This window comes from Coenobita brevimanus, chromosome 58 (genome assembly GCF_032717465.1).
Source record: "Coenobita brevimanus isolate Jiangsu-jjx chromosome 58, ASM3271746v2, whole genome shotgun sequence".
NCBI lineage: Eukaryota > Metazoa > Arthropoda > Malacostraca > Decapoda > Coenobitidae > Coenobita > Coenobita brevimanus.
This window is the reverse complement of record NC_137011.1, coordinates 4,920,536-4,930,535: the sequence shown is the minus strand read 5'-3', so window position 1 is coordinate 4,930,535 and position 10,000 is coordinate 4,920,536. Positions and strand designations below refer to the sequence as shown.

Here is a 10,000-nt window from a genome sequence, read left to right as displayed (position 1 = left end):
ATCATTACCAAAATCGGCAGAAAAAATATCATCACCATCATCATCACTATCACCATCACTCACAAACACATTTCCCTTATCATCATCATCATAACTACCAATCCACTCATTCCCCATATCCTCCACACACACTCCTCTCCACATCCACTCACATCCTTCCCTGTTAACCACCCCCATCATCATCATCATCATCATCAAACTCCCTACCAATCCACTCTTCCTCCACATATCTCCACCCACACCATCTCCCCACTCTCCCCCCTACACACACACGCATCACGCACACTTCATTCCATGCCAACCTCCCCGTTCTGCTCACTCACCCATCACTTCCCTATCCCACTCCCTGCCCTCCTACCCCATTCCCGCTACACACTACAATGCCCCGCCAGGCGCCAACCCTCACAACACACTATAAACCCTCCATGACAACTCTGTACTCACACTACATACATAAGCCTACCCCGCTCACCTACACCCCTCTCTCTCTCTCTCTCTCTCTCTCTCTCTCTCAACTCCCACGTGACTTAAATATCTGTGCCAGCTCCTAGTCAGTCTATTATTACCTTCGCCAACGCAAATGGAGGTTATGTATTCACCTATGTTTGTTTGTTTGTCCGCAGGCTATCTCAATTAGTTCTCCATGAATCTCAATGAAATTTTGTGGAAGGGTGGGCCATGGACCAAGAATGAACTGATTAAATTATGGGGCGGGTCCGGATCCTGCAATGGCACTGGCGGAGGTATACGCTCTTTGAATGCTTCCTAGTTTCTCCCTGTCATCCCAACACTCAAACAAAAAACACACCTTGCCAACCCACACAACAGATTTCAACAACCTCCCTTTCTGCCAACTCCCACGATATGAAAATAGCTCTGTGCCAACCCCCAATTATTTTTCCTCGGCGTTATCAACCTTTAAACTAACACTAAAAAAAATATCCTGCCAACTCACACAACAGGCTATGTCAATCTCTTTTTCCATACGTCTATGCCAACCCAAAACAAGCAATGATTTCGCTCTGCCAACTCTCACTTCAGGTTGCAAACATACTCTGCCAACACAATATAACAAACTCTCCTCTGCCAACTCTCGCAGGATTTAAATACGTTTGTGCCAACACATACATACAGGAGCTTGAGAGGGGACAGAGGAGAGAAGGGAGGAAGAAAGGAGAAAGAAGGAAAGAGAGAGGAAAGAAGGGGAGGGAGGAAGAAGAGAGATAAGGGAAAGACAGGAGTGAAGATCTCGAGAGAGAGAGAGAGAGAGAGAGAGAGAGAGAGAGAGAGAGAGAGAGAGAGAGAGAGAGAGAGAGAGAGGCTTGTCAGCATGAATTCTGGAGATGAAGGGAGGAGAGAGGGAGGGGGAGGAGAGAGGGAGGGGGAGGAGAAGGAGGAGGAAGGAGAGAGAGGAGAAGGATGAAGGTCAAATGAAGAAATGGAAAAGTGAAAGGGAATGAAATAAGTTACAGTAGGAATACGATAAGAATGTGAGAGAGAGAGAGAGAGAGAGAGAGAGAGAGAGAGAGAGAGAGAGAGAGAGAGAGAGAGAGAGAGAGAGAGAGAGAGAGAGAGAGAGAGAGTCATTCCGAAAGAAGTGAAGAAAAAAAATCGAAAAATTTATATACGAAAAACAAAAAGAAAACATTACCCCTCTCCCTCACACACACACACACACACACACACACACACACACACACACACACACACACACACACACACCTGGCAGTCCAATCACCCCTCCTGTAAATGCTCGTTAATTAAGCACTTACCTGCCTAATAACGCAACAGGTAAATGTAATGCTGTACAATGAGGTAATCGACAGAGGAGTACTGTAAGGAAATGTACAACTCACGTGAAAATACAATCATTGCATGTGCTATTCTTTCATCTCTCGCTCTCTCTCTCTCTCTCTCTCTCTCTCTCTCTCTCTCTCTCTCTCTCTCTCTCTCTCTCTCTATCTATCTATCTAATAACCCACATACCTATCCACATATCTATCAATGGTGATGGAGAGGGGAGCCTTCGCGTGGTGGCACAGACAAAAAAGATGAAAATTCACTGCCTCACTGAAACACTAGGTCATCCAAACACAAAATCAATTACAAAAACATATTAAAAACCACCCTATGTTTTTTTTTTCTACCAATATATGTAGCTATGAGGTACGGTTTGGAAATTTTGATAATATAGAGGTGTTTAAAGACTAATGTATGAGAGAGAGAGAGAGAGAGAGAGAGAGAGAGAGAAATAGAGAGAGAAACAGGTGAACACAGAACATACTAAGCTAAAGACAAGATAAGAAAAACTAAAGCAACCTAGAGAGAGAAAAGGGGGGTCTAAGAACAAAATAACAGGGTGAACATGGGTGATGAACAGAGTGAACAAGGGTGAAGAACAGAGTGAACAAGGGTGAAGAACAGAGTGAACAAGGGTGAAGAACAGAGTGAACAAGGGTGAAGAACAGTGTGAACAAGGGTGAAGAACAGTGTGAACAAGGGTGAAGAACAGAGTGAACAAGGGTGAAGAACAGTGTGAACAAGGGTGAAGAACAGAGTGAACAAGGGTGAAGAACAGAGTGAACATGGATGAAGAACAAGGGTGAACACAAAATAATCAGGGAGGAAGACGGAGTAACATCACTAAATGCTGGCCTCTTATGCTAGACCACAAGCCCACCTCACTTCACTTACAAACAACAGATTAAAACACCACAACACGACACACACACACACACACACACACACACACACACACACACACACACACACACACACAATTTAACCAATACCACGAACTCTTTAACTCCTTCAATCACCCCCCCCCTCTCTCTCTCTCTCTCTCTCTCTCTCTCTCTCTCTCTCACACACACACACACACACACACACACACACACACACACACACACACACAGACACACACACACACAGACACACACACACACACACACACACACACACACACACACTCGCCCAAATTGGGTACACCTACATCCATAAAAAGAACTCAGCCATGTAAACACACACATAAAACACCTCAAATACTGTACAAACACCAGACACACACACACACACACACACACACACACACACACACACACACACACACACACAGGAAACACCTCGGGCCCACTCCGATTTCCATTCCATCAACAGATTAGGTGTTTGGTGTATTTTCAGTCACGTCCCCGTCATTTCTCAGGAAAAGGAGGAGAATTTATCATTAGAGATATGGCCGGAAAATATGCTGAAAAAATAATAATGAAAATACTGGGGAAAGAGCAATACACAAATAAATAAATAAATAAATAAATATAAAGGACGGAAGAAAGCAAGAAGAAAAGAAAACTTAGATGTTGGAATTTGTCTCATTACTGTTGCGATTTGATCAATAAATGTACAAGATTATCAAAGAATAATAATAATAATAATAGACTGGGATGTGGTAGAGTCTATAAACGAAAAAAACGAAGAGAACGACAAAAAACTGCCTTCCAATAAACAAGAAATTTAATATATAAGTAAAATGATTGCACTTACGAAATTCACTGCTCTGAAAAATAACCAAACATTAGCTTTGGAAACAGATGTGAGTATAAACGAAATAATAACCCTAACTGTACGCCCCCAAGGTCCACTAACACCATCTAGGGAAAGGATCGGAATCGGTGTCACGTTTATACAATAGACTCTGATCCCTTAACCTGTGTGGATGTTTATGATTCTTTTATGATTTTTTTCCCCTTATTTTTTTTTTCTTGTTTGATAGTGTTATGTGATTTTAACCAGCTTGGGAAAGGACGCCCTGAGGTTAAGATGGTTATAAGAATGAATTTTGCTTCCTAGAAAAGTGAAGGAATATTAGATGGTGGGAAATACGGATGTTGATTTGAGGGGGTGGGGGAGAGCATGGAGGATAAGGGAGGATAGGTTGGAGGAGGGAAGGAGAGAGATGAGGTGAGAAGGAAGGAGGGGAGCTGGACAGGTAAAGGGTGTGGAAGGGAGGATGGAGAGGGTAGAGGGGAGGGAGGAGAGGGTATAATTGACAGGACAAATGGAAGGTCACATGAAATGACAGGGCGCAGGAAAAGGCGGGGGTAAGAGAGGAGAGGAGAGGAGAGGGGAGGAGAGGAGAGAAGACTGAAAGAGAATAAACAAGTACGAGAAGAGAGGGAGGGAGGTGGGATGGCGGAGATTTGCTAGCTACTGCTGGGGACAAATATTTCTACTCTTCTACTTCTCGTTTCTCTTCTACTTCTCATTTATCTCTTCTACTTCTCATTTATCTCTGCTGGGTAATATTCCAAGGCTGAGGGGCAGAATTATTGCTACATTTCTCAGCACACAGATGATTTGCTCCGATAAGATGCATCAAAGAGTATAAGTGACGAACAAGCCCTAAGTATAAAGCAAGCAGAGTGAAACAGTAGGCCAGCTTTTGTCCCTAACTTGTACGAGGAAAGAAGAGGTAGGAGTGTGTACGATGAGGATGAAGATGAGGATGAAGATGAGGAGGATATGGGAGAGGGGAGAGAACGGGAGGGGGAGAGAGGAGAGAAGGGGAGGAGAGAGGTATAAGTGGGAGAGAGGTGAAGAAGCAGGTGAGGGAAGGATCTAAAGAGGAATGGGCAGGAGAGGTTGTATCATTCAATTAAATATAGTTATGGATGGGACGGGGAGAAGGTAACAGGGAGAGGAAGAGGAGGAGGAGGGGAGAGGAAGAGGAGGAGGAGGGGAGAGGGGAGGAGGGGGAAATGGGTAGAGGGGAGGAGGGGGAAATGGGGAGAGGGGAGGAGGGGGAAATGGGGAGAGGGGAGGAGGGGGAAATCGAGAGAGGGGAGGAGAGGGAATTGGGGAGAGGGGAGGCGGGGGAAATGGGGAAATGGTAGGTGGGGAAATGGTAGGTGGGGAATTTTAGCAGGGAGAGGGAATGGAAGTGGAGAGTTGCACGGGATGGAAGTGACAGGGAACGAAGGTGGGGAGGATGGGGTTGGGAGAGGTGTGAGAGGGGAAGTTTGGTAGGTACGAGGGAGAGAGGGAGGGGAGAGGGTGAACAGGGTGGAGGTTTGCTACGTGAGGGAGGAATTTGGTAGGTACGAAGCAGTGGGAGGGAAGGATGGGTTGGACAAGGTTGGGTTTTGTTAGGTGTGGGAAGGAAGGCCTGGAAAGTATGGAGGGGGAGGGAGGAGAGGTGGATGCAAGGGAAGGAAGGAGAGAGGGAAAGAGGAAAGGAGAGGCGAGGAGAATGGAGAGGAAGGAAGAAGAGTGGGAACAAGGGGGATGGTAGGAGAAAGGGAAGGAGTGGGGAAGGAAAGACAGAGGGATGAAGGGTGAGTAGGTAAGAGGAGACGGAGGTAGGGGGAAGGAAAGAGAGGGAAGTTGGAGAATGGAGGAGAAAGGAATGGAAAGGAGGGAGAGTGGGGAGTAGGGGAAGCAGGGAGGGAGTACGATGGGGAGGGGAGATGGAGAGGAGGGACGAGGGGTGCGGGGGGTGGATGGGGGGGTTTGGAAGGGTACGAGGGGGACGAAAATCTGGAAGGACGAATGAAGGATAGATGAACAGGTAGGACGAGGAGGGGGGGGGGTATAGGGGGAAGGGGGAAGGGGAGCGAGAGGGAGGGGATGGATGGGGAGGAGGGGAGGGGAAGAGAGGGGGGGAACTGTGAGAAATTGGTAGAGGATGGAAGGAAGGGAGAAAGGGATGGGGAGTTGAGAGAGCGACGAGAGAAAAGAGTACAGGAAGAAGGGAAAGAGTGGGGAGGGGAGGCTAGAGAAAGGGAGAGAACGTGGTGGGAAGGGGGAGAGATCGGTGAAGGTTGGGGAGGTGGGGAGAGAGCTGGAGGGGTGAAGGGAGGAGGTAGGGTACTAAATTTTGAGGTAAATAAATACAAGTGGATGGAATACGTATGAGGAAGCAGGTGGGGTTGAGAGAGAGAGAGAGAGAGAGAGAGAGAGAGAGAGAGAGAGAGAGAGAGAGAGAGAGAGAGAGAGAGAGCACATTCGTGAGAGAGCAAGATGATAGCACATTTAAAAGTACAAAGACTACAGCATGTGCACGACAAGAGTACATTCGTGGGGGACCAGGGTACAGTACAAATAGGGAGAGTACTTCTGATGAGTTCACAGTACATCCTGAAGAAGTACAGAGGCAGTACAAGCATTACATACAGACGTGCGGGGTAGCAGAATATTCGTAACAGCATGGAAGAGTACAGCTGCAAAGTACATCCAAGTTACATTCTGACGTGCCTGATGGAAGTACAATCATGAGGTAGAGAGAAGTACAAGTAAGGAGAGTACATGCTGGTGAACATATGGGCACAATACATGGTGTACAGTTTAACGTGCATGAAGTACAATCGTGAGGTGGAGGAGGATAGAGTACAGCTAGATAGTACAATGATGTGTAAATTAAGTACATTTTCACATGTAAGAAGAGAACAATTATGTGCACAAAAAATAAGTGGGTCACGGAGAGTTATAGGTCTGTGAAAAGGACCAGACGAGACCTTGGACCGCACGCACGCACGCAATCACACGCACGCACGCACGCACGCACACACACACACACACACACACACACACACACACACACACACACACACACACACACGCAGGCCACTCAATTATACCACACACACGTCACAACCACACACGCACTACACCTACACGAAACTACACGCCGCACGCGCGCACACACACACACACACACACACACACACACACACACACACACACACACACACACACACACACACACACACACACACACACACGCAGGTCAAGGAAAATCCCACATTTTTAGTTTGGCTCATTACAAGTCCTGCGACCTTGGGCTGTCTCCTGCACGCAACACCACCTCATAATTGACTTACACACACACACACACACACACACACACACACACACACACACACACACACACACACACATGCTCCCCGGGGCGTCTTTCAAAGCAATGGCAGGTTCGAGGGAAGGGGAGGGGAGGGAGACGGGGAGAGGGGAGGAGAGGGGAGGGGAAGGGAGGGGAGGGGAGGGGAGGGGAGAGGGACGAGCCGGGGAGATAAGGTAGAAGATAGCATGGAAGAGGTGAGATGAGAGAGAGAGACAGAGAGAGAGAGAGAGAGAGAGAGAGAGAGAGAGAGAATTACAATGTGTGTGTGTGTGTGTGTGTGTGTGTGTGTGTGTGTGTGTGTGTGTGTGTGTGTGTGTTTAGGTGTATGGAAAATTCTGGCAAATGAGTGTATGCGTGTGGAGTGCGTGAGTGCCTCTGCGTGTATATGCGTGTGCATGCAGCCCCGTGCGTGCTCTAAAGGCGTGAAGCTCTATCAACGCTTTCGCCACAGATAAGCTCTATGTTGTATGATTAAGCACGTGCATACTCTACATGTGTGTGTGTGTGTGTGTGTGTGTGTGTGTGTGTGTGTGTGTGTGTGTGTGTGTGTGTGTGTGTACGGAACCCTGAGTAACCCCTTCTGTCCGAGAACGATTTATGTATTTCTATCTGGGTAAGAATCATCACACACACACACACACACACACACACACACACACACACACACACACACACACACACACACACACACGTCATGAGTGGATGAGGGGAATGCTGGCGTTACTATCAATGCTATAGGGACACTAGCACTCCACCTCCCACTCCACACTACCCCACCTCTCCACTCCACACTCCACTGTTCAAATCTACTCTTCACCACACTATTCAAGGAACTACCCTACCCTACAGTGCTGTTTTACTACACTCCATACTGTTAAAAACTAATCCATACTACTCTACTTCATTCCACACGCTTCAGCAACTTCCTATTCCACTATAAACTACTTAACAATCTGCCACTCCACTCAACTCCACACTAATCAGCTTTCTTCCACTCCAATCCACACTCTTCAATAATCTACTCCACATAATTCCACACAAATAAATTCTTCCTTCACTCCACACTTCCCTACTCCACCCCGTACTATCCAACAACATGCCACTCCACATAACTCCACTCCACTCCACAGAACCACCCCTTTTCCACCGTGAAGTCTGTTAAATTTCAATCTCCCAAATGCTAGTCGAATTCAGCAGTGGTTGGAGGAATGGGGTGCTATCTAAAAGGACGCGTGTTCAATTTTGGCTGCCAGGTAACTCAGAACATTACTATTTCTCCACCAACTTTTTCTCCTTCAAGGCTTTTCACATTTCGTATGCCAAGTGAAAAGACGAACGAAGTTAAGACCTGATTACTTCGTCCTTTCCTTGACATTTCGTCACTCCATTCACTGGCATTCCAACCATGCTTTGTGCTAACCTGCTTTCCGACCTTTCCTCCCCCCTCCCTTCCTATCGTTGTCAGGTACTATCTCCGTATTTTCCTACCAATCACTACATCAGTCAACATTATTTCAAACACACACACACACACACACACACACACACACACACACACACACACACACACACACACACACACACACACACACACTTTCTCTTCGTTCCTACCAATCATTTCGTCAATCAACATTATTTCATACACAAAAGATTCCCCTTTCTCTCTCTCTCTCTCTCTCTCTCTCTCTCGGGCCTCAAGGTTCTATTTTTCACGATCTAGGAAGGACAAGAACACAAGCTGCCTCTAGTCTGAAAAAAAAAGCTGAATTTTCAACTGTTTTATATGACAAGGTAAAAATGCACACACATATACATACATACAGACACATAAATAGATACGTACACACACACACACATACACAGGGCATCTTATATACATACACACATATGCATATCACATCTAACCATACATACATACATACAATCATACATACATACACAGATACATTCACATGCATCTCACATCCATCCATCCATACATACAAACACAACCTGCTGTCGTTCATACAAATTCTCTCTCTCTCTCTCTCTCTCTCTCTCTCTCTCAGTATTTGTCACTCAATCTGCCACCCCCCCCCCGTCACTCACCCTCCCACTCTTTTCACTACCTGTCACTCAATATCCCCTTCATCCTCTCTCTCCCTCTACTTGCACTTTCTCCCCCCTCTCTACTTGTCACTCAATCTACTCCCCCCCCTGTCTCTCTCTCTCTCTCTCTCTCTCTCTCTCTCTCTCTCTCTCTCACACACACACACACACACACACACACACACACACACACACACACACACCTTTAATTTGGAAGAGGGGCGTGGCATTTATCAAGCAGGGCACACACGGCAGCAGCCAAGGACGCACACACTTTCTGTTTACCTTTGCATTACCTCGTCGTAAAATAAATTGTTGTCTTGTCAATACACTTCTAAACACAATGAAAACAATAACGATAATGATGACTATGATTCTACTACTACTACGAATAAGAGTAATAGAGGTAGTGGTAATAGCAGTGGTAAAATAATAATAATAATAATAATAATAATAATAATAATAACTAGGTACCTATTCTTATAGTGTAGCCACAAAAATGAAGCTTTGCCTGGTATGTCAGATAGGTGTAATACAAACACGATTTTAAGACCCTAAGGTAACGTCTTGTGCAACATCAACAAGATCTGAAGATAATTGTGTCGAAGAAGGCATGTGTAAGTTGTACGTTCTTCTAAACAACTGGCTAACTGTATGCTTAATTGTAACTATATTCCTTTCACATCATAAGAGGGACCGTAGCTATATATGTGGAAAGTTACAGATTTAAAACTTTTGTGGTATTCTCTAAAACGTGTTGCAAAGAAAAAAAAAAACAGCATTTTTTAATTCGGTACTTTCCACTAGGCTAAATGGCAAAATATTAAGGCAAAAATTATTCAGCAAATATTTGTATCATCGGATTTTCAACCAAATAGCTGTATCTCAATTTCAAAGATATTTCAATTCCAAATATGCAATTTTTAGTATAAAAAATGAGTATATCACCTAAAAAATAGGTCAGAGTCATTTATATTTGGCAAAAGGACTTGGGTTTCTCTTGGGTACCTTCCTGTG

General features: G+C 45.5%; 1 protein-coding gene across 3 annotated transcripts in view; it reads right to left on the bottom strand.

Annotated features, from left to right (window-relative positions):
• The window catches only part of Moe (moesin), a 122,475-nt gene that overhangs the window by 44,929 nt on the left and 67,546 nt on the right, over positions 1–10,000 (bottom strand). The gene's annotated exons all lie outside the window — the stretch shown is intronic.